Genomic DNA, 24,875 nt, shown 5'->3' on the forward strand with positions numbered 1-24,875 from the left:
GAAGGAGGAGGGGAGGGAGGGAAGGAGAGGATGGGGAGGAGAAGGAAGGGGGAGGGGAGGAAGGGGAGGGGAAGAAGGGGGAGGGAGAAAGAGGGAGAGAGATGAAGGAGGTGGGGGATGGGAAGGAGAAGGAGAGGAGAGTAGGAAGGAGGAGGGGAAGCAGAGGCGGGGGGGAAGGGGGCAGGGGAGAGTCTCCTCAGGGCCTGAAAGGAATGAACTGGAAGAAGGAAAGGTGGGGCCAGGTGGGGAGCACCCATCTTAAGGACAGAGAGTCACTGATGACCCCAGAGAATGAAAACCTTCCACAGCTCCCTCAAAAGAAAAAAAGCAAATAAAACCCAACCCTCTGGCCTGCTCTGAATACTCAGCTGAGGTATGAAATGGCCACTTCTGCAGGTCAAAAGAGTCAAATACTAGCAATGTCGTTGTGTGCGTTGGCCTAACGCGGGGCCACCCCGCTGTCCGGACAGCCCACTCTCTCAAGTGGCCTTCCCTCTTTTTCCCCCCTGTCCACAGCGTTCGCCTTCCAAGCTGGCAGGAGCCGTGCATTCTGGTGAGGGGGTGTTGTCTGGGACCGCCCTGCCCCCCGCCCCTGCCCCCGGGCCCACCGTACAAATCTTTCCTTTCCGAGGAATGTTCGTCTATCCGCTTCCAAGTGCCCCCCGCTGCATTCATCTGGTGGAGCTCTGGCCACGGCCACGTTGGCACGTCAGGCCCCTGGGGTCTTTCCCGGCCGCTGGCAACAAGGGACAAGCCCCTTGATCCTGACCGTGAACGGATGCTCACCCACGTGACACTGTAGCTCTTTTTGGCCACGCTGATCATTCTCAGCATCACTTTCAAATTGATCCCAAGTTAACACCCACCTGCATCCCAGATGGGTCCCTGAGAGAATCATGCCACGGGATGGTGACCGTCCACCGGTCACGGGTGGCCCAGGCCCAGGATTAGAAATGGGACTCTCTGGTCTGCTCAGTCTTCAGGGACGTACTGCCTTCTAGAAGCTTCACGGTCAGGAAGGGGCAGAGGGGTGTGGAAACTCCTCTTTCACAGGAGGACCTAAACATTCTCCAGAACTGCAGGGCAACAAAAAGTCTGAAGAGGGAAACCGAAGGCCCAGAGAAATGAAATGCTGTAAGGAAGAAGGAGATTTGAGTGTTTACTACGAAGGTAACTCACGGGCTTCGGTGTTATTTGTGTAGTGATGTATGGCCACGGAGTTAAAATGGTATACTGTCTTCCTTGGTAATCTTTTCCCTTTTATTTATAATTTTCCTTACTTTCTCTGTTTTCAAACATCCCTTCACTCGCTGCATCATAAATTATGTGGTTCTAGGTTCAACCTTTGCCCAAGGGTGTCATTTGAAAACGCAAGGAAACGTTTGCCGTCAGAGGTTACGTTAGAAAAACAGATTGATCCAGGTTACCCCACTAGTTGTGAATGATGTCTAAGGCAGGGGGTCCTGAGGTCCCTCTGGGTAACCCACCAACGTGGGCCTGGCTCACATCTCTCGTTTTTAAAAACAGGGCATTGCCAGTAACTCCGACCGGAAGTTGATCGGAGAAGGTCGGAACAGCCGGGCTTTGTTCTGCCCGTGAAGCATAGCACATGGCCTTGAGCCACTGTAATTGTAGGGTTCATGTAACAGCAAGACACAATTTACGACCTTGGGGGAAATAGCTTTTCACATCAAAATTATACCATCGTATTTATCATTTCCTGTAGTTACCAAAACCCACATTAATGGGACACCTTTTGGTCTAAATGAGCTTAAGCCAAGAAATGATGAATGTAAACTAGGGTTTTCTATGATTTTTTTTTTTGACCTGTTATTCTTTAAATACTGTAATTCAGGTCTTTTTTTACATAATATTTTTACACTTTTTGATTGAGCTACAATTCACACACCATGAAATTCTCCCCTTTAACGTCTACAATCCGGTGGTTTTTAGCATATTCACAAGATGGCACAATTATCACTGCTAATTCCAGAACATTCCCATCAGCCCCAAAGAAATCTCGTACCCACTGGTAGTCACTCCTCAGAGTCCCCTTCCGCCAGCCCCAGGCAACCACTCCTTTCAAGACAATTTGTTCTAATTCAGTAAGAATGGCTTTGGGACTGTTTCAGCTGCTTTGGATGACACACAGTACCACAAAGTGGATACTTGGGTGGATTTAGAAAAACTGGGTCCCAATTCCATTTATGTGACTGTCAGGCAGCCCACTGAAGCGCTCCTGTGTCTCCTCGTCTACACCGTGTGGATCGCAAGCCACTTAGGCGGAGCTGGTGTGGCAACGAGAGGAGGAAGTCTGTGTCAAAGCCCCCGGTGCCCTGAGGACACTCAACGATCTTTAAAGAACAAAACAGGCTCCTGCTCTCAAGGGGGGGTCACAGTCTCCCTGGTTCCACAGGACCGTCTGCGGAGGCCGGGAGGTTGTGCGAGCCGGTGGCGGGAGGCTTCCCGGCGTCCACCCGAGTCCTGCTCTGTGGGGCAGCCTGGAGTCTGGACTTCGTTTGAGGAGCGGTTGGGGGTTGGGGGGCGGTTCTCTCTTCCTCCAGACCTGGCACCGTGTGGCTCTGAGGGCTGGAGCCTCTGTACCCATTTGGGCTGCACAGCTGAGGACCGGTCTACTCAGGGAGGCGGGACAACCCGAGGTGGCTGCGGAGAAGGGCGCTCAGAAGCCCATTTCCGGGCAGTCCTGGGAGCCTGCGGGTCCCCTTTACTTTCTAAGCCAGTTTGGGTTGAGGTCACCTTGGCTAAACCAAACCACGGTCTCCAGTGACCCAATCACTAATCTAGGTGCCGACACAAAGGGGGTTTGTGGATGTGATTAAGGACCCTAACTGGTCAACCTGAGCTTAATCAAAGGGGAGATTAACCCGAGTGGATGTGGCCTAATCAGATGAGCCCTTTGAAGGGGGCTCAGACCTTCCTGGAGTCAGAGGCCCCAAAACCCCCTTGCTCACCGCTCCAGCCCGTCCCGCCTTCCAGAGCCCTGCCTTGGACTTGGGACTGGCTTATCCAGCCCCGACAAGCACGGGAGCCAATTCCTAGCAATAAATCCCTGAGTATGTGCACGTGCACACATCTATATGAATGTCCTCCTTCTGCTTCCTTGGCTGGATCCTGACTGCCACACTGGTTATCTTTTAGTTACTACCAGGCACACTCTGTCTGGGTCAACAGCACTGCGCAGTCCTGAAGGAGAAGGGGACACACGCGCAGACCCGGCCTTGGGCCGGCCCCGTCACGCCCTCTTTGTGCTGCCTCCGCGACTCTGGGCTCCCCAGGCCACTGCTCCTCGAAGACACTGCCTAGGCCCTCTCTCGACCTCAGTCTCAGCCCGCGGGGAAACGAACGAGGGGTCTTTGCAGGGCCGGGTGGCCAGGGCCCTGCGTCAAGTGCTACGCCCCACAGCCGGACAGGATACACAGTGGGGTTCGGACTCTGAGAATCAGCCGCGTCCTGGAGATGCCACCTCAAAGGGACACTGACACGGGCTGATGTCAACCGGAAAGGCGGCGGGCGGCTCAGCTTCCCCCACGTGGATCCTCACGTATCTGCTGAGTTACCAAGCGGTCCTAGTCCACGGAAGTCGCCGCGAAGAACACTCCTGGCTGACGCGTCTGTTTCAGGGAGCCTGCAAGGAACACTCGTCGTGCAGGATGGGTGCTGGCCGTGTTCCAGCCTGAGACCCGCCCCCCCCCATCCGCCCCTCCTGACGTCGGACGTCGGACGGCTAAGACTCGGAAAGCCAACTCCACGTGCCGCGTCATCTCCCCAGGACCGGCGTGAATTCACCCCTTCTTTTACGTTGTCCTGACCCTTCCACCCTCCCTTCTTCCACAGGCTCCTTCTCGTGCAGGTTGGGTCCAGGGCCCGCACGTTCAACGCTGCCCCTCCCCATTACTGTATCGTCTGGCAAAATCCCTATTCCAGAAGAACCCCACGTCTGCTTCCTCTGGATCAGTGCGGGGGTCGAGGAGGGCCGATGTACAGATGTGACGGGAGCCTGGTATGAGCCCGTACTTGTGATGTGACAACTTGAAACAGTTCCAGGAGCCAGCAGCGCTCCACGGTGGCTTCTCGAGACTACTTTCTCGTCCACCGTCTGCAAATCGGGCTTTTTTCCGTCCTCCTGTCACCTCCTCTCTCAGCCATTACATGACCCCGCTTCCCACGTCCATCCCATCCGTTAGAGGAGACAGTGCTCCCTTTCTTCCGGGCTCACCCTGCGGATCCCAGCTCCGGCTTTCCACCTGCCAGGGAGCTCGGTAACAGCCGCGACCCACCCCCCGGGACAGAGGCTGCTCACTGAGAGCGGGGGACGCTTCTCACCAAGTGGGGGGTCCTCAAGCTCTCCCGCAAACACCAGCAGCAAGCCTGACTGCCGTCGCATGTGTCCTCCAGCCGGCTCCTTGCCGCCCCCCTCCCCGTTACCAAGGCCTCACAGAGATGTGTCCGAGCTGGCCGTCCGTGTCCTCCTCACTCTCTGTGTGTCATTTGACTCACAAGAGTCTGGCTTCTGTCCTCTCCCTCTGCAGACTCAGCCCCTTTTCCTAAATTCAATGGAGATTTCAAGCCTTCATCTCCCTAGACCTCTTAGGCGGCCACCCTCCTCCCGTCTCCCTCTGGTGGCGTCGAGGCCACGGCCTCCCCAGGCTCCCTGGTGGCACTCTGTGCCTCTGCTCTAATCTAGACCTCTCCTCCGAACGCCGGCACAGTCCCCAACGTCCACCTGGCATGTCCCCTGGGATGTCTCAAAGACACCTCAGGTCCAAGGAGACCAAACCCAGAGTCCAGCCCACCCTCATCGAGCCCTCTCTGGGGGGTGCGATCCATCCGCTTGGACAAGCCTGGACCTTCTCTGCACCGCCCCACCCCCCAGGCTGAATCCTGCACTAAAGACCAGTTGACTCCACTCTCTAAATATCTCAACTCCGTCTACTTCCCACCCCGCCAGTATCCGCCTGGTCCAGGCTCTTCTAGACTCTTCCACGCCCCGATTATTGCCTCCATTCTGCCCTCCCAGCTGCAGCCAGACGTTTTCCAGGATGGAAATCCGATGCTGTTCCTACCACCCTGGCTGCCAAAAGTCCCAGGGGCTTCTCTTTCTTTGGAGGCTCAGGGTTAAAATCCTCAGCATGGCCTAAATGCACTTGTACAAGGTCTCAGGTCCGGCGGCCACATCTTCTCCAGCCTCCTGTCACATCACCACGCCCTGGGCCCGTGCCCCGGCCACACGGTCCCTGCCAGCCCCACGTGCACCATCCCACATGTCACCTGCGGGGCTCGCCACGCGCAGTTCCTCTGCCTGGAACCTCGGTCCCTCCTCTATCCTTCCTTCCGATTTCACTCGGGAACCACTTCCTTCGAGAAGGAAGGCTCTCGGGACCTCCTCGCCCCACTTCAGCTCCACCAATCACTCCGCCCTCGACACGCTCACTGTCCAGACGCTCAGTCACACCTGGTCTTGCCCGAGATTCAGCTTTTCCTGCTCACGGCCGACTCCCAGCTCCTGGCTCGGCCCAGGGCCCGCGGGAGGGCTCCCCAAACATCCATCCGAGGAACGAACCAGTTAATGCCAGCGATTAACGCGATCCAGTGGTAAGCGACAGAAACGCGGTCACGAAAGAGACTTCCGAAGAAGTTACGATGTCTGGCCACGTTCAGCGAGGGCAACAAAGCCCCCCATTTGAATGGAAGAAGAGATACCAGGTTTCTTGATAGAGAATCCGCGTCCCGACTCCACTAGATGTGTTCCCTAAACCCTCCGGAGAAACAAACTTGCTAGGTGCACACGCCTGCCGTGTGGGCTGGGATAGCGCTAGACCCCGGCCACGCGGTGCAGGCGGGAAGAAAAGGAGAGGGAGTGCGACAGAAGGGTCAGCTCTGGGCTGGCAGACTCGGTTCCGGACGGTGCTGTGCTGTGTGCACACAGGGGCCAGTGACACACGGGCTCGGAGCCCCCGTCCCCCCCTCTGCGAGCTGCACAGCGGGAGGCAAAGATGACTTTGGGGAGAGGGGCTGGCAGATGACGGCAGAAGCATCTGGATAAGAAGGGCGGTCATTTTATTCTTTTCTTTTAATTTTTTTAATGTTTTTATTTATTTTTGAGACAGACAGAGAGACAGAGCATGAGCAGGGGAGGGGCAGAGAGAGGGAGACACAGAATCCGAAGCAGGCTCCAGGCTCCGAACCGTCAGCACAGAGCCCGACGCGGGGCTCAAACTCATGGACCGCGAGATCATGACCTGAGCCGAAGTTGGGTGCTTAACCAACTGAGCCACCCAGGCGCCCTACTTTATTCTTTAAGCCACCATTCAGTCTGTTCGTCAGCAAACGCTTATGAAGCATCCACTTGGTACCCGAGAGGCGTAGAGGTCGTGGGATATTCAAGTGACAACAGGCAAATCACTCCCTTCAGGGCCTCCTGCCTCCAGGGGCCACTGCAGAGGACTGTGCAATCATCCGAGTGACTTAGATCCTGCTGGCGGACAGAAGCCCAAGATTGAGCGGAGAAGAAGCCGCAGGAAGTAGAAACAAACAGGAAAACACAATGAGATGCCACTCACAACCACTAGGGTGGTGTTACTTTAAAAAAAAAAAAAAGCAAAGAAAGAAGACAGAAAGTGCTGGTGGGGACTGGAGGCATGGGAAGCCCCGTGCGCGGCTGGTGGGAAGTCGTAACCTGGTGCGGCCGCCGTGGAAACCAGGGTGGCGGTTCTCGAGGAAATTACACCTCAAATTACACGCGATGCAGCAGTCCCACTTCTGGTTACACACCCCAGAGGGGCTGGAACAAGAGGGGAATTCAAGTCACTGCGCGTCTGAGTATTTGGCTCAGAAAACACCTGAGAATCAGCACGGCTATTTTCGCCACGTCAAGGTTAAAGAGAGGAGCCCAAGGCATTCAAAAGCAAGGTACTGAGCTGAGTAAGAGACCGTGAATTTGCCCTTGGAATTTTGGTTCTCTTTTTTCAACTTCGTGCTCTAGGAATATTCATTCCCTCATGTGGGGAGTGATCATTAAGTTTGCGCTAAGTGCTCAGCATCGCAGGGCAGAGAGAACAGATACAGCCTTGTCTGCGGTCAGCTTCCAAGCTCCCAGCCACAGGGCTGCCCGCTCCTCCCCCTCCCCTGCAGAGCAGATGTGGGGAAGGGTGTCTCTAAAGGAAGGAACAGCATGTGCAAAGTTCCCGAAGAACACGATGAACGTGAGAAGGCACCAGCACCAGCACCCCCAAATTCCCCACACGGTCCTCAAGGACACCTTAAGAAACTCCATCAAACTCCCGCCCCGGTGTCCTTTTATGGCCCCTCAGTCGCAGGAGAAATCCGAGGTCTCCAGCCTCGCTCACGGGATTTCACCTTCCACGTCTGCCTCGCCTCTTCGGCCTTCTCCTGCCACCTGCTCTACGAATCACGGTTCTGCCGCCCAGTAAAGCTCACAGTTCCCTGTTATTTCTGTGCCACTGACCTTGTCATCTGTCAGGCCTGAAAAAACTCCTTCAGCCCCTCCCTCTTCTGCAGGGTAACGTTCACTGGCCCTTCAAGACCTAGATCAGATCTCGCCTCCTCCGGGAAGCCCACCGGCATTCTGTCTCTAGTGAGACTCCTGTTATGGACCCTAAAGCTACATGCTCTGTTTCCCTCTCAGTTTGCCTCCTTCGCTTGTGTCTGAGCCTCAGAGGACCCAATCCGTGTCCTTCCCACGGCAGCATGCACGCTACCCAGTGCCCAGCACGGGGGAGACAGCCAACACTTTTCCAATGTCTTCTGTTGTTGTGACTTTTTTTGTTGTTTTCCGGAACCCAGTGTGATGTCAACTAATCAACTGTTTCTTCTGTGACTTTGAAATGTCAGATGCAGAGCCTAGGGTTTATTCTGCACCATCCAGGGTGCCCAACGTCCAAGCTGGTGCCCGCTGTGGTCCAGACACTTGCCTCCCTCTGCCACTGTCCCTTATCTGAGCCTGGTTCCCAAGACTCCCTCTGATTCTTTGAGTGAGCTGATGTCCTTCCAGTTAAGTTCCTTCTTTTTTTTTTTTTTTTTAAGTTTATGGACGTATTTTAAGAGAGACAGAGCACAAGTGGGGGATGGGCAGAGAGAGAGGGAGAGGGAGAGAATCCCATACAGGCTCCACACTGTCAGCCCAGAGCCTGATGCGGGGCTCAAACTCACACACCACGAGACGGTGACCTGAACCCAAGTCGGACGCCTAACCCGCTGAGCCACCCAGGTGCTCCTTCTTTGCTTCTGAATTGGTTCTTATTATTTGCAAACAAGAACCCTGAAACAAATGAAAATATGTGACATCTGTGGCCGTCCATTGATTTTTTTTTTTTTTTTCCAGGCTCGTAAACATTTCCTAGTTTGACTGGACCAGTTGAGTGAAAAGAACACTTCTCAAAAGTCCTGAAACTCTCCTTTCAGGCGCCAGACTCTACAACTGACTTGATGTGGCCTTGAGGAGTCATTTTGACACCTACTTCCCCACAAGGATGCCCCTGGGATTAATGAGTTAATAGTCAAAGTCCTCTGTGCTTTAAATAGTGCCTCCGGGCAAGGAGAGAGCAGAGCCTCAAAGAAATCATGAAGAGGTTCCTTAAGAAGCATCACACTCATCTCAAACTTGAAATGAGAAATTGAGGACAATGGCCAATTTTCCCCTCAAGAAGTGGTCAAGACTTTTTGAGTCTAAGAAATTGAGAGGAGAGAAGACACATAAAGATGTCAATGAGGTTTGGTTTCTTCCAACCCCAGTTTTCAGTAGGTTGGCGAACCACCCGCTTCCAGGGCCCAGTCTGTGCGGCTCGGCCGCTCCGGAGGCGGGGCGGGCACTCCTGCCTCCGTGCACATGTGAGTCCCGGTGACTCTTGGCCCCTGCTTCCCTGAGTTTCTCCCCGCTCTCCTTCTCCTCCTCCTCCTCCGCGTCCCTCTTCCTCCTCCCCGCCCTCCTCCCCTCCTCCTCTGCCTCCCCCCGGCACCAATCCCGGGTACCTCTCATCACGCTGGCCATGCCGGGCCGGGGTGCTGTTGTCTGTGGACCCACCTCCCGCCAAGAACGAAGCATTGGAAGGCACGGATGTTTCCTTTTGCTCAGCAGGGATTTTGTCTGGGGTCATTCTAGAGCTGATCCTTCCTCCTGCCCCCCAAATACGACTTACTTCCTTACCCTTCTCCTCAAGCAGGACTCCCGGTCGTTAGCACGTAAGGAACAGCAGATACCTACCTAAGCACAGCCGTGGACGTGGCTGAGCCAGCTGAAAGCGTGGCTTCCTCCCCACCTACCCCTCCTCACAAGTTACCAGCTGGGAGCTGGACACAGGACGCAGGACGCAGGGACTCACTGGCAGGTGGCAAACGTCCAGGGCACTCTAGAACACTGTGCTCTCGTGACCCACGTTCCCCCTTCCTACCAGCAAAAGAAGTCTAGCCCGCTCCTTTTTTTGATCTACTTATTTTTACAAAGTATATACAGAGGAAATGTACTAACAAATAACGTGCATGATAAAATATGAACTAAAATCCGAAATTCCACAAGGGTAATGTACAAATATCTAGAAACCTCCTCCTCCTTTCTTTTCACTCCCCAGCGAGGGTCCGTGAGCACCCCTGGTGTGAGAGCTTCCCACTTTGGACGTCGCCCTTCCAGAGCTTAAGTGGAGGAGAATCTGCCTGCACTCTTCCTTCGTAGGGAATTCAAATTTCAGTTACATTTGACTGTTTAAAAGACCATGTTTTATTCACATGGGTTGGGTTGGCATCTCAGCACAGTACTTTGCAAACAGTAGGTTACCAGTCAATTAATTTAATTTAAGGACTTTGAATGGCTGTTTTTCCAACTCACTTCTGGGTCTCAGTTTCCTTCTGGATCGTTACCATTACAAAACCCAGCGTTATCCTGTCTTCTAGCTCAGCAGTGGAAATCAGTGCATTGATTATAGACCAGAGGACAGGGCAGGCCCTCCCCAGAGCCCCTGCTGCCCATTCCTCCTCGTCCACCGCCCCCAGAGGGCTCAGACCAGACAATGTGCTGGCCCAGGCTGGGCGACGTGGCCGGCCGACTTCCGATGTCCTGGGTGGACCTCAGGCCAGCCTGAACACCTGCACGAATTCCCCCTCGCTGATCCTGAGCCAAGGGCACTTAGATTAGCCCTGGTCAGGTGAGGTGGCCCTTCTGTCCCGGATGTACGAGAGTCTGATGGGAAGGCCTGCACCTCCCGTCGGAACACCAATGACCAAAGGCGTCCCTCTGGCAGGCAGGCCCTTGCTGGGGTCTACTTAGAGCTGGGTGTGGAGGAAGAAGGCCCGGCAGGCACAAATCTGCTCAAATGGCACTTCTCAGCCCAAGAAAGCTGCAGAGTTCATGAGTGACAAGAAGTATTCAGTCAATAGCTGCAAATAAATGACGAGGGAATCACAGGCTGCCACCTTACTCTTTCACGGTCACAGAAGAAGTTCATGTTTGTCCAGAGAAGGTACAAGTAACTATATGCTTGCTTATTTTATTTTATGATTTTTTTTAACGTTTATTCATTTTATTTTTATTTTTTTTTTATTTATTTTTTTTTTTTTTTACGTTTTATTTATTTTTGAGACAGAGAGAGACAGAGCATGAACGGGGGAGGGGCAGAGAGAGAGGGAGACACAGAATCGGAAGCAGGCTCCAGGCTCGGAGCCATCAGCCCAGAGCCCGACGCGGGGCTCGAACTCACGGACCGCGAGATTGTGACCTGAGCTGAAGTCGGACGCTTAACCGACTGAGCCACCCAGGCGCCCCTAACGTTTATTCATTTTTGAGAGACAGAGAGACAGAGCGTGAACGGGGGAGGGTCAGAGAGAGAGGGAGACACAGAATCCGAAGCGGGCTCCGGGCTCCGAGGTGTCAGCACAGAGCCCGACGCGGGGCTCGAACCTGTGAGATCATGACCTGAACCGAAGTCGGACACTCAACCGACTGAGCCACCCAGGTGCCTCTATCCTTGCTTATTTTAATATGAAGGTAATTAAAACACGAAACCAAAAACTCTTAAACTTTGAATTTGATGTAAATTATGCCAAGAGTTCATCTCTGTTGTGATTTTGCTCACTCTGAACGGCTACGCGATCTTGCTGCCCCTGTGTTCCTCACCCCCATGTAGCTACTTTACAAAAACTTTGCTAAGGAAAAAAAAAAAAAAGGAAAATATATGCACAATTTGAAAAAGATTTTATAGATGTGCTGAAAAAAGTGAACTTGCGTAATGTAACAATGGTCCTTTTCCCCCTGAAATCATATATGCTTGATAGCTTAAATCTAAACAAAACCTCAGTGCGCTTGTCTCTGACATATTAAAAACTTGAAAGATAACGTTACACATTTTTTTAAAATGTTAAAACTGTCACAATCAATCAACCAGACAAAAAGCCGGGTAATTCAGAGGGAGAGATGAAAAGGCTGATCTGTCTATTTTCACCCAGTCTGGTGATGTAACTACATGACTTCCATTAAATGAGCCACTTAGTGCCACCAATGTACCCATTAGAACCCCTGTAATTACCGTTATGAGGGGCTTGGCAGTTAAATCTCTGCATATACTAAGGAACGTAAGCATTCATATTTAAATCCAACTTGCACACAGCCCCAGAAACATCCACCTACTTTAACTCTCTAAGTGAGTTAAAACGAGTAACAGACAGAAGGAAGTTTACTTTGGAAATTCACCAGGGCCTCCTCTGGGTCAGCAGTATGGGACAGTCGGTGAAGCTGACACCACTCCATGGTTCGCTATGAGCCAAGGACTACACTAGGCACTTTATTTCTCCTTGTTCTCGTCACCATCTTGCGTAGCACAGAGAGGTGAAGCGACCTGTCCGTGGGCACACAGCAAGCTAGCAGTGGAAGAGGCCAGACTCCAGAGGCCAGATCTCTGTGAAAATCGGAGAGATTTTTCCTGGCACACCCGTCCAGGTTCTTCCGGGAGGTGGAGGAGGGCACAACGCCCATGCACCCCAGCATCCCCACTGCACCGGCTGGCGTGAAAGCACCAGATGGGTCAGGGTCCGCCCCCCAAGGGGCACACTTGAAAAGACATCGGCCCACAGAGGCTTTACGAAACCCTAGCGCCGAACGAGGTTGGGGGCAGTACAAGCTGAAGGAGTTTGGGGCAGGAGAGCAGCGAGCTCAAGGGTGGCTTGGAAAAGTTAAAGGGGATCCCTAGAAAGTCTGGAAGCCCGGGACAGGGCATGTCGGACTGGGATGTAAGGAGCTGAGGAGCCGAGACTCACATCAGAGGAGGCCAAGGGACCGGCCGAGAGAAGGAGAGAATTTCTCTGCAGGAACGGTTAGGGGTGGAGCAGGAGGGCAGCAGGACAGCAATGAACGCTGAGACACAGCCCCGAGCTTTCTCCTGGAGCCCCAGGGCCGTCAGGGAAGGACTGCGCGGGGCAGTGGATGGTCAAGCGGGTGCTGGGAGAAACCTGTGCTGGCCGCGAGGAGCCGTGCGGGGCAAGAGGTCCCAACAAGAGAAGAGTGAGGGCCTGTACGGGGAGCTGTGCACACAGCACCAGAAGGGAAGGTCCCAGGCCCCCAGGGCGGGCGGCTTCCCGAAGGGGGAGTGCCGGGTATGAAGCAGAGAGGACGAGGACGCTCACCGGAGATGCGGCGCAGGAGGGGACAAAGCTGAGTCTAGTCGTAGCGTGAACTCGAGTTTCTCCAACTAGGCCAATCTGCTGGAAAGAGCCTCCCCCCCACCCCCCACCCCGAGAAAAACAGGCCTTTTCTACCGGGGCCTGGAGGGCTGCGAGGGGCTGGGTTTGAGCTGTGGAGTCCAAAGTCATTCACCACAAGGTCACGGGCAAGGTCAGAGGGCCTCAGAGCACTGAAGGGATGGGAGCAGGAAGGAGGCTGGGGGCAGCTGACCGGTCTAAGTCCAGGTGCAAGTTCCGTGAGCGGCGCTGGGCGGGGGTTGGGGGGGGAGGCCTTCCTTGGCAAGCTTACCATTAGGAGCTCAGGAGAAGCAGGTTGTATAATATGCAAATCGCTAATCAGTGAAATTTAACAGGGAGCAGCTAAGGTGTTCCAAGTCACTCCGTTTTCCATTTTCGAAGATGAACATAAGATACCTAACGCCCTCTCATTGAACCTGAGTTTCGAAATGTCATGAGTTACCACAAGGCTAGAATTTGAAGTTCTTGATTTAAAGTTAACTTAAAACTCCAGTATGTTTTAAAACCAGAAGGCAGGATGGGAAAAACGTTTACACCCTGTTCAGTTTGACTCATACATTTCATTCTCTTTCACTGTTATACCCAATTCTTGTCTTTACTCTTTTTTAAAACTTTTTATTTTATTTTCTATGTTTAGGTTTTTTAATGTTTATCTATTTTTGAGAGAGAGAGAGATCAAGCAGGGGAGGGGCAGAGAGAGAGGGACACACAGAATCCGAAGCAGGTGCCAGGCTACTAGCTGTCAGCATGGAGCCCGATGCCGGGCTTGAACTTATGAATGGTGAGATCATGACCTGAGCCGAAGTCGGACGCTCAACCAACTGAGCCACCCGGGTGCCCCTTGATTCTACTTTTTTGTTTTTAATGTTTATTCATTTTTGAGAGACAGAGCATGCGCAGGGGAGGGGCAGAGAGAGAGGGAGACACAGAATCCAAACCAGGCTCCAGGCTCTGAGCTGTCAGCACAGAGCCCGACGCGGGGCTCGAACTCACAGACCAAGAGATCATAACCTGAGCTGAAGTCAGAGGCCCAACCGACTGAGGCACCCAGGTGCCCCTTGTTTTTACATTTTTTTTAATCTTTATTCATTTTTGAAAGACAGAGACAGAGCATGAGTGGGGAAGGGGCAGAGAAAGACGGAGACACAGAATCCGAAGCAGGCTCCAGGCTCCGAGCTGTCAGCACAGAGCCCGACGCAGGGCTTGAACCCATGAACTGCAAGATCATGACCTGAGCCAAAGTTGGACACTTAACCCACTGAGCCACTCAGATGCCCCTTTACTCTTTAATCATAATTTGAGGAGGTTGAAAAGAATTACATTGAAGAAATAACAGTGTGAAAATACCAGCATCACTGGGAAGAGAGCAGGGAGCCCCCAACTTTGGTGTAAAAATTGCCAGGGAGTTTGTTACAACGCTGACGTCTCAGATGCACCTTTTGACAGAGTGCTGTATATTCTCGGCTTTATATTTATGGAATCGTTAACTGTTATGTTCATTAGCGTCAGGACAACTTATTGAAGAGTTACATAAAACATGCACAGAGGGTCTAATTCTACACCTAACGACTCCTGCAGATGTAAAGACTTCTTGTGAGTTACCCGGCAGGGAGGGGGGCCATGCTGTGTCTTTGCGGCTCACCGTGATTCGCTCTCAACAACGCTTCTTTTGGAGATGAGAGCAGGTAATGAGAAACGGAAACAGGTTAAATACTAGGGGTCCGATCTTCAGAGGTTCCGTGAACCTGAGACACAAAGTGGCAGGTCCTGGTCTGAGCATCCTACATGCAGCATTAGCAACAAATCGTCAGACTTTAAATTTCACCGCAGGGGGCTAGTCCAGTCTGGACTGAAAGAAAGAAAAGAAAAGGAAAATGGCAGTGTAGGTGATTTCTACGCCAAAATCACAAGGGTCAAGTTCACGACGGCCACATTAATGCAATTCTAAGCAGAGGCACCTTATAGGAGGGCCTTTAACAAACCATTCTCAGGAAACAAAAAAAAAGAAAAAGAAAAAGTGCCTATGAGAAAGGATTGAGAAGAGATGCAATCAGGATAAGGAAAACAAGAGTGCTGAATTAGGACAAGCCACTGTCCTCCACTGAGCACCACAAAACATTTGCCCCACACCCAGGTGGCTAATCATACCCATTCTGAAAGCCGGAAAACATCCCAGAGATGACCCATCTTCGACCAGTTTCACCCACAATGTTGCTGGGCCAACCCCTTCAACCCACTTATTTGGAGACGTATGTGCACGAACTCATCAGACCGTTGGGACCCAGGAAATGGCGTTTCTAACAGCTCTGCTTAGTGCATTCAACAGGGATATGTTTCCCCTTTCCACTTAGAGGCTGCTTGTGAGACATTATTTATGTGCTGTTAAACCTCATAAGGAAAATATTAACGCTTCTTGGAATCAACTGAACCTACCAAACAAGCATTACATTGTATCATTTGATGGACAACTTCCTATGGTGCATAAATCTGCCAACATCGGCTAAATATGTAAGTGATTTATTACATTCTCTTTGCTGTGTTTAATAAGATGACTATAAATTTGACCAATGACTAGGTATGAGACCTCCAAACTCTCATTAATTAGCTACATAGGAATGTCTCAATGCAAAAAAAAAAAAAAAAAAAAAAAAAAAATTCCCACTGAGGCTGTCTGTAGCACACAGCAATTCAAAAGTGAGTACTGAAATAGGAAAAGGTACCTGAATGTGGGGAATAAATCTGCAAGAGCATCGATCCTTCAGGGATCCTTCAGGGCAGTTTCCAGAATGCACGATGGCGCATAGTCAGTCTTGGTCATCGCTTGGTGAGGCTTATGGGATCTAACAGAAAATGGGTTCTTTGTGGACGTCCTGAAGCAGATCAGACGTGGTAAAGCAAACACCATCATTTCACCCAGGGGCCCCAGGAAAGCTGTGCCCTGTGGGATGGGGGTCCCAAGCTACACCCTCTGCTTTCAGACCTAGGCCGTGCTGCCAGATTTTGAGAGAAGCCTGTGATTAGCATTCCTACCCCCCCCACACCCCCCATCAGAAGCACAGAGTGATGTGCTTACAGTGATAAACAAAATTGTGTCAACCCGGAGGAGTTGTCCTCACAAGGGAAGCCCTCCCAAAGGGGCGAGTTACTCTGTTTGCAACAAGGCCAGCACAGAGAGCTTTGATTAGCCCATCACTGGGGTCAGAGCAGGTGCAAGCCGGTCCAGGGACAGGAGGGACTGCTCTGCTCCTGCAGGCACGGCACGAGGGCGACGCTTGTCTCAGGGCCCCTCTCTTCCTTCTTTCACTTCAGACTCGAGGCGCACTAGGGCCCAGAAAGCTCCCTGAGGAACGCCAAGCAGAGCTGTTTCTTCTTGCAGTGGTTTGCGGAAGGAGGACATGGGAGCCGTTGAGATGAACGATTTGGAAACCAAATAAAAGCAAACACGGATGAGAAAGGAAGGCCACGAGCCCCGTGGGGGTAACACCGAGCCATCCAATCCCCGCTGCCTCCTTTCCCTGGGAAGAAAACCCCGCAGCCCCAACACCCCACCCTATTCATCTGAGATACTGTGGCCCCTCACACAGTTCGAAGTATTTTTTTTAGACGTAGTAAGTGGTGTTTCTATTTCTGAATGTTTTTCCCAGCCAGGCACCCATTGGAACCACGGTGGCCAGAGTCGCTGGCCTATCTGTGGATAGGGTGGAAGGAGGCCCCAGACACACACCTGGGGCATCTCTTTTCAAGATGGCGGAGGGGTTGCTAACTCCAGCAGCCCTTCTGTTGACAGGGCCTTCCCAACAAGGAGTTACTTTCCGATCCTACCGCAGAAACGCAATCGCTGCAGATACGTTACGTTCATTTCCTGGCCCTTAGGATTTATACACCAGCAATAATGACGCATAGGCAAGGAGGGACACAAAACCTCGTAGCTGCTGAGGATCTCAGAAGGACTCGGCAATAACCCGGTTATCCTAGGAAAGCCTGGTGAACACAGGAGCTGTAACTAAGCTGGCCCAAGGGGCTACAGCGTAGTCAAAGTGGGTGGGTTCTGCTGTATTAGGCGTGTTTTCACGATCATCTAGGACATGTCTCTAGCAATGTTATCAGACATCGCACAAAACACAGTAGCACAAAAGTATGGCAAAGTCCCTGCCTCATATAAAAACCATCTGATGTAAGGTCATAACAGGTTAGTAACGTGCGTAAAAAACAGGTAGGAAGATACATTTGTGAGCAGACAAGGAGATAAATCCTAAATCTGAAATACATTAATCTTTAAATCTGAAAAGAGTCAAAGGCAACTGGGTGACTCCTCCCAATACACAGGCTTGCCTCTGACATCCTTTCTGATCATGTGTGCCTTGCTTTGAAGCGAATTCACTCCCAGATGGTAAGCCCAGGGGTTTTTTGTTTGTTTTTTGGGGGTAGGGAGGGGGTGGAGGTTGGCAGCAGTTACGAAAAGAAAGAATACAGATGATTTTTCTGTTCTCGTTAACTTAACAAAGAGAACAAAGTTAACTTAAATCTAAACCGTTAAGATGTCAATCGCCCTATTTTTTGGCCCTAAACAGATTTGCCCGGATCTCAATCTTGACTTCACTGGGTCTTTTGGTTACAAGTTATTGTGTTCAATCCAAATTTGCCTTTCAGTGGTATAGGTCAAGTTCGCTAAAGTCTCACGGACCTTTCAGAAGGGACACAGCACCGATTAGCAAAGCGTTTCTCGTTATTGATTCCATCGGCCAAAAACATTATTATTGCCTTCGCCCAGCACTGGTGATTACATTTCCATAGGATAGCTTTTTTATTCATTTTTTTTCTCAGGTAGAAGCTTGGGAAATAAATGCATCACAAGGAGAAATCAATCGGCAGGACCAGCTCATTCATTTTTGCCCTGACTCATTCATGTGACAAGCATTTCTCGAGCGCCTCTCGTGCTGGCACCTGTTCTGGGCTAGCAACAGGGGCTACCTTCCCTGTCTCCCCAGCAGTTTCCATCTGGGGTAATTTGGAGGGTGTGTCCGTGGGAGGCCGGACGTCAGGATCCTCTGTGGGTGCTGGGAGGAGGAGGCCTGCCATGTGAACGGGACCATCAGGGAAGGTCTTCCAGAGAGGGTGACCCCCGAACGATGACCCTGAGGCTGTGGGCGGTGAGAAGCACGCTGGTGTACTCCAGGGGAGCAAGGAGACTGGGATGCCGGAGGGAAGCGGACACGAGCTCAGAGGGGCAGAGGGGGAGAGGGGGGGTCCACCTTGAGGACCTCTGTAGGACCTTGGCCTTTCCTCTGCCCGAGATGGGTTTTGAGCAGAGAGGTGACCCAACCTGGCTTATAGTCGAAGGCCCACCCCCTGGCTGTGTTGAGAGTAGACGGTAGGGGTCAAGGTCAGCGGGATGAAAGTCAAGTCACGGAACTCCTCCAAGCCCCACCTCCCTCTTCTGTACACACAGGGTAACGATGTTGGGGCCTCCTCATGCTTCCTTGTGATGACTGCACGAGATAACGCAGGAAGGGGACCTGACCTCCTACGGGCCGTGGAGTAAAATCTTAGTAAATGTCGTGTTTGTTATCATTACGTTGGCTGACGGTTATCGGCAACCGGGTTTAGTAAGCGCCCAGGAAACTCACCTGAAATAAGCCAACACTGAGACCCATCCAGTAATACTTTCCTGGTAACAAATTCTGCACATCTGAAGATGGGGAGTGAGGCTGTGGGACACTCACCGGGGCACCCCTGCACTGAGACGAACGAACATGGGGATGTCCCTGCCCGGGTCCCCTGCAGACTCCTGGTGGCAAGTCTCCAGCACTCTTTCCTTCTGTCTACACAAGCTGAATCCATAAGGCCGTGTGGTTGGCAGAATAATAACCCCTGAAGTTGCCCTGGTCCCTGTCCCCGCACCTGTCGCTGGGTCACCTCACCTGGATCTCAGACTTCCCGTCTCCAGAGCTGGGAGGGAATCTACTTCCATTGCATAAGCCCCAGATGTGTGGTATTTGCCACAGCACACTCCTGCTGGCCTCGTCCACCATTCATGGCTGTCGCCCACTAACTGCTCCGCTCCGGGTCCAGGCTGGTTCTCCTGGCCCCTATGGGATTAGGGGACCTCGATTCCCATTCTTTGCCCCGATTTTGACTAAGGATTTCCATCCACCCCCTTTGGTGCCGACACCTGCTAGCAGCTTCCCCCCCACCCACCCCCCGCCTCCCGTCTTCAGCGGAACAGGGCACCCTCCCCTCCATCCCACCCCCTTCCTACGCCCCTTGCCAGCTCTCTCATCTTTGGTCTCGGAACTCCTTTCACATTCGTAAAAGTGACTGAGAACTCCAAAGAGCTTGGGTTTGTATGGGTTTTATCTGTATTGATATACAGCCACGTTATAAATTCACGCGGAGAAAATGCACAACTATTTTTAAAAACAATGAACCCATGATACGTTAATACAGACAACACATGTTTTCAAAAGCAGAAAAAAGTTTAGGGAGAGAGTGGCACTGTTTCACATTTTACAAATTTCTTTAGCATCTGGATTAATGGAAGGCAATAGATCTTTAAAAACGCCCTTGCAGGGGCGCCTGGGGGGTTCAGTCGGTTTGAGTGTCCAGCTTTGGCTCAGGTCATGATCTCACAGTTTGTGAGTTCGAGCCCCATGTTGGGCTCTGTGCTGACAGCTTGGAGCCTGGAGCCTGGAGCCTGGAGCCTGCTTTGGATTCTGTGTCTTCCTCTCTCTGCCCCTCCCCTGCCCATTCTCTCTCTCTCTCTCTCTCTCTCTCTGTCCCTCTCTCTCAAAAATAAACATTTACAAATTTTAAAAAATACAAATAAGAATGTCTTTGCATTCATTCTGTTGAGATATTTTGCTTTCATTGGACTTACATGAAGATCCAGCCTCACACAGACATGTGGTTGGGAAAGGGAGGAGTACTTTAATAACCTTTTCAGAAAATTGTGGGTATTTTTCTTTGATAATATGCCAAAACTCATGAAGTAGCACCTTCTTAAAAGTCAGCTGCAGCATGGAATCTGAACCAATAATCGTGACCTTTTTGGGCTCTGGACCCTTAAAATCCAGAAATCGATCTTGAACTTTGAGTCGATCTTTTACCCATTCCCAATTTGTAACATCATTTCTTGGTCACTTAGAAAATACTGGTTCACTCAGTTACACGATATTAAAAAATCACAGCCTCAATACCAGTCGTATCAGGGAAGTTCGTAAGTACTGAGAAGCGGGCTTATGGTGGCCCAACACAAGTTCCTAATTTTCAATTCTAATTTTCCCTCAAAAGCTTGAATTTTATCATCAGGCACAAATACTGCCACTTATTTTTCCTGAAGTGACAGTCTCCCGGTTCTTTGTGGAGAAGTCTGCCAAATACGCACATCTGAACGAGAGTTTGTCAGTCGTCCTCAAGTAAAAATGGCGACTTATGAAAAAAGTAGGCAGCTCGGTTTGCTCTGTGATGTTGCACACGATTCTTCTCCAAGACAATCGATGGAATTCTATAAACAATTGGAGGGTCCATGCGCCCTCCCATTCATCACACAAAAATATTAAAAAGATGCACCCAATGGCAATGCAAGCTGGTGCAGCCACTCTGCAGAACTGTATGGAGGTTCCTCAAAAAACTAAAAATAGAGCTACCCTACGACCCAGCAATGGCACTACTGGGCATTTATCCAAGGGATACAGGTGTGCTGTTTCAAAGGGACACATGCACCCCCATGTTTATAGCAGCACTATCGACAATAGCCAAAGTATAGAAAGAGCCCAGATGTCCATCGATGGATGAATGGATAAAGAAGATGTGGTCTATACATACAAGGGAGTATTACTCAGCAATCAAAAAGAATGAAATCTTGCCATTGGCAACTACATGGATGGAACCGGAGGGTATTATGCTAAGTGAAATTAGTCAGAGAAAGACAAAAATCATATGACTTCACTCATAGGATGACTTTAAGAGACAAAACAGATGAACATAAGGGAAGGGAAACAAAAATAATATAAAACCAGGGAGGGCGACAAAACAGAAGAGACTCATAAATCTGGAAAACAAACAGAGGGTTACTGGAGGGGGTGTGGGAGGGGGGATGGGCTAAATGGGGAAGGGGCATTAAGGAACCTACTCCTGAAATCATTGTTGCACTATATGCTAACTAATTTGGATGTAAATTAAAAAAAAAAATAAAACAAAAAAAGAGAAAAAAAACTCTGCAAATACTAACTCCCTAAAAACAAGTAAATTTATGAGAGTTAAAAAAAAAAAGATGCACCCAAGTGTCAAAGTCTCACAAAGCTAACCGTTTTACAGGTTCCTCAAGGGCATTATTAGGTGACAGTGTTTTGTTCTTTGCTTTACTACGAGAGCCGAATGGTAATGACCCTGAGCCCCTGAGCCCCTGAGCCATGCTGGGCACCAGTCCTTTCTGTCACCGTTGGCTTCTACACGGCCAGGGCAAATGTCAGCCTACTCAGAGATCAGACAACATCTTTGCACTTTTGTGGGAAGACTTGTGGCCTCTCAACCCCCCCCCCCCAAAAGTGTGGGGAACGCCCGGGGCTCCTGGACCGCCTTTGCAGAGCAGAATTGGCAGACTTATTCCCTGGGAATTGGCTTCTTATTCCCTGGGATCCTTTGAACCGTTTATCATGGATAGCTGAGAACTCTGTTGGACCCTTCACACACTGTAAAGACGATATTAAAATTAATTAACTTTAGTTATATGTCTTTCCTATAAATGCGGTATGTTTTCAAAATAAAACGTATTCATAGCGTCAGGTTTGGGGAAGGTGAAGCAGTGGCGTCTGGAGGGGGGGTGCCCTCTGCTGGTCAGCACAGGAAATGACTGGCCCGGAAGGCGGAGGTCTCTGTGCCTTTGAGGGTCCATCCAGTCCTTTTATTGAGCAACTTTTAAGAGGCAGATTCAGGGTATTCAACATTCTAAAACCACATGCTTCCTTTGCTTTTCAATATGAAAGTGTTTTGAAAGAATCAAGATTATTACGGTAGAATCTAACATGATCAAAGATATTTGGTGAGGGGCACCCGGGTGGCTCAGTCGGTTAAGCGTCCGACTTCAGCTCGGGTCACGATCTCCGGTTTGGAGTTCGAGCCCCGTGTCAGGCTCTGTGCTGACAGCTCAGAGCCCGGAGCCTGCTTTGGATTCTGTGTCCCCTCCTCTCTCTGCCCCTCCCCTGCACATGCTCTGTCTCATCTCTGTCTTTCAAAAATAAATAAATAAACGTTAAAAAAATATTTGGTGACATTCAATTTTCTGTAACTTAGCTGCAGAGCTCGTTAGGAAACTTATTTAGTTGTGTGTGTGCTTGTTTGTTTATCTACTTATTTATCTATTTTTATTTGAAAGCGAGAGAACACAAGCGGGGGAGAGAGGCAGAAGCCAGGAGAGCGAGAGGGAGAGAGAGAGAATGAGAGAGACAGAGAGACAGAGAATCCCAAGCAGGTTCCATGCTGTCAGCACAGAGCCTGACACGGGGCTCGATCCCATAAGCGACTGAGCCCCCCAGGCTCCCCTCGTTAGGAAACTTAAAAGCAAAACCAAAAGTAGTCTCCTTGTTGCTTATCTTCATGAACCACTGACGTTTGGATGAACGTCAGGCTATTTTGATCAGAGCACTGTGTACGTGTGAAGGGAGTAAAAGAGAGCCAACAGGTAGATTTCAGGAAGAGAACACATAACAGAAAGACTACTTTTCACTTACGTACAAGGGACAACTCTCTCCCTAATAAACTCCACCCTGATAAACACAATTGTCACCACAGCACACGCCAGCTCTTGTTATGGTCCCGCAAATGCCGCGTGAGGATTGAAACTCTTCTAAGAGTCACTCAGGTTTTGGGTAGATTCTCAATGACGCTCCCTCACGAAGTAGATGAAAGCAATTGAACTATTTTATACGTAGCAGGAGTCCACTTGGTTCCAGGAGATGGGGGCTAATGTTCTGAATGGTTTTCCATGGTCCCCGAATGGTTCTGCCGTTTGAGAAAGTCACCCTGGCTGGTCCCATACACACACTGTGTAAGTGAGTAGATGTCACCGGGCACTGACTGAGCACCGACGACGCGCTAGGCACCCCGTCAGGCTCTGGGAAGGATCAAAGGTTGAGAGCTGTACTTCAGCTCTGCCACACGTACAATCTAGTGATTCCCCCAGAACTGCCAGCACAAGGTGGGCCACTGGAGGCGGGCCCTCTGAACAGGGACTTTGGGTGTCGAGAGAGGGAAGGTGTCATGACACAGCAGGTGGGACCGGAGCCGGTTTTGAGAACTGTTGGATTATAATAGGCACCAATGGGAGATGGAATGTTCCGGACTGGCACAGCACACGAGCAAAAGCTTTAAGTCGGACACGTTCTGGAAGTATTTTGGAAATGAGAATGAATGAAGCATCACTTATTAAAAGTATGTGACCCGGACTGATGGTTTCATATGCCTAAGAGGAACGATGATGTCTGCAGCGTTTTCCCCGAAGCGTGCACATTCGACTCGGAATCGTGGCTCGGGCCCCAGCAGCCTCCACAAGGGCCCCTCTCCCGACTCTATCTCGCCTGCTGTGGGGAGCCCCACCTCGTGGAGTGGGGGGGGAGGGGTGCTGGAGGCGGACGGTGTGCTGGGAAGCCCTCTTCGATGGTTCTGGATGCCGGGCTTGAACACGGACACGGGCTTTCTTGAGCTGAGCCAATGAGCAGATCGGAAGTGAGCACTTACACTTGGCCGATCCCGCTTAAAAGGCGCGGCAGTTTGCTCCTTCCTCTGCCCCCGCAGGGCTTGTGATAGCACGAGGCTACGGTTCACGGTACCTCCAGGTTTGAAGAGGAAGGAAATCATCTCACCTCTGCTGGCTGGCCTCCTTAAAAAGCTCCGATGCCTAGACCCTGGCGTGGAAACTTCGGTTGTTTTATCCTAACAGGTGTTCGCCATGCTGACTGTGGCAAGGAGAAGCTGCCGGAAGTCACAGAAGCGGTCTTCTCTAACATCCACCTGTGGCGTGAAGACAATTTTCCACTCTTCCCCTTTAAAAACCTCACGTGATCCCTTTCCCACGGCCCCCATCAGTGTGGGGAACGTGGCTCCTGTCCCCACGGACAGCGCTGAACAGATGCCCTCTCAGCAACACCGTCGGCCCTTGTCTGCCACCGCTGTGGTTCCCGCGAGGGCCGGTCAAGGACAGGAGTCGCCCGGACGAGCTCCTGCTCCTCTCCATACGCTGTACCCCGATGCCCGCGGCAAATCCGCTCTGTGCCCCAAGGCTGGTCCTCGGTCATCCGCTTCTCCTAGGTAACATCATCGCTCGTGGCTCGTGAGTTGGCTTCAAAAACCTCTTTTCCGGAGACACGGGGATGCAGTTACAGAACACCAAAAGGTGGCAGTGCACTTGGCCATCAGGCGTGAGCCGGCTCGTTCCCTGCCCATCGGCGTCTTCGCCAAAAATGTGCTCATTGTGCTCCCTTCACCCCTGGGGGGCGGCACCTGCCCTTTCACGCCCATGCCCCTGACACTGGGTGACCCTGAACGGAGTCATTTGGTCAAGATGCCCGCCCCTCCCCCCAGCAGCTCACGTTGCTGCTTCTCTGCACACAGATCTGCCGTTAACTGGGAGGCTTCGCCACCTTCCCACCCAGCGCTGCAGCCTGGGGCTCCCGCTGGTGCCTGTGACTTTGAACGACACCCCGCGGTCTTACGACTGCTTTTCCCACAGTGTAAAAATAATCCTCGCACAAGGGAAAGCACCGTTCCGTGTGTGTTCTAGAAATGGTCATCCGCTCTATCCAAAGGGGCACCATGTTTGAATGAAAGTGACATAAAGGGCTTGATGGTGTCACAGCACGAACTGAGAGAGTCATAATGGAAACATACTAAAGAGGAGGACTCAGTGGGTCATTGAGAAAACCCAAGTTTCAGAAACTGGCATTTTCTCTCAAAATGTGTCTGTCTCGAGCTGGTTTTCCCCAACCATCCAATGGGCAGATGCTGTTTGCATTTACACTGGGGCTGTGCTCCCTGTTCCCACTCAGGATATTAGTTTGTTTACTTTTATTTTTATTTATTTTTGAGAGAGAGAGGTGGGGGGGAGAGGGAGAGAGAGAATCCCAAGAGGGTGCCACACTCAGCACAAGAGCCCGATGCGG

The 24,875-nt window shown here is 51.3% G+C and overlaps 1 protein-coding gene across 1 annotated transcript in view; it reads right to left on the reverse strand.

Moving 5' to 3' along the window:
- Positions 1-24,875, reverse strand: part of PDE10A (phosphodiesterase 10A) — a 595,277-nt gene that overhangs the window by 459,356 nt on the left and 111,046 nt on the right. The gene's annotated exons all lie outside the window — the stretch shown is intronic.

Source organism: Panthera uncia (genome assembly GCF_023721935.1).
Source record: "Panthera uncia isolate 11264 chromosome B2 unlocalized genomic scaffold, Puncia_PCG_1.0 HiC_scaffold_24, whole genome shotgun sequence".
NCBI lineage: Eukaryota > Metazoa > Chordata > Mammalia > Carnivora > Felidae > Panthera > Panthera uncia.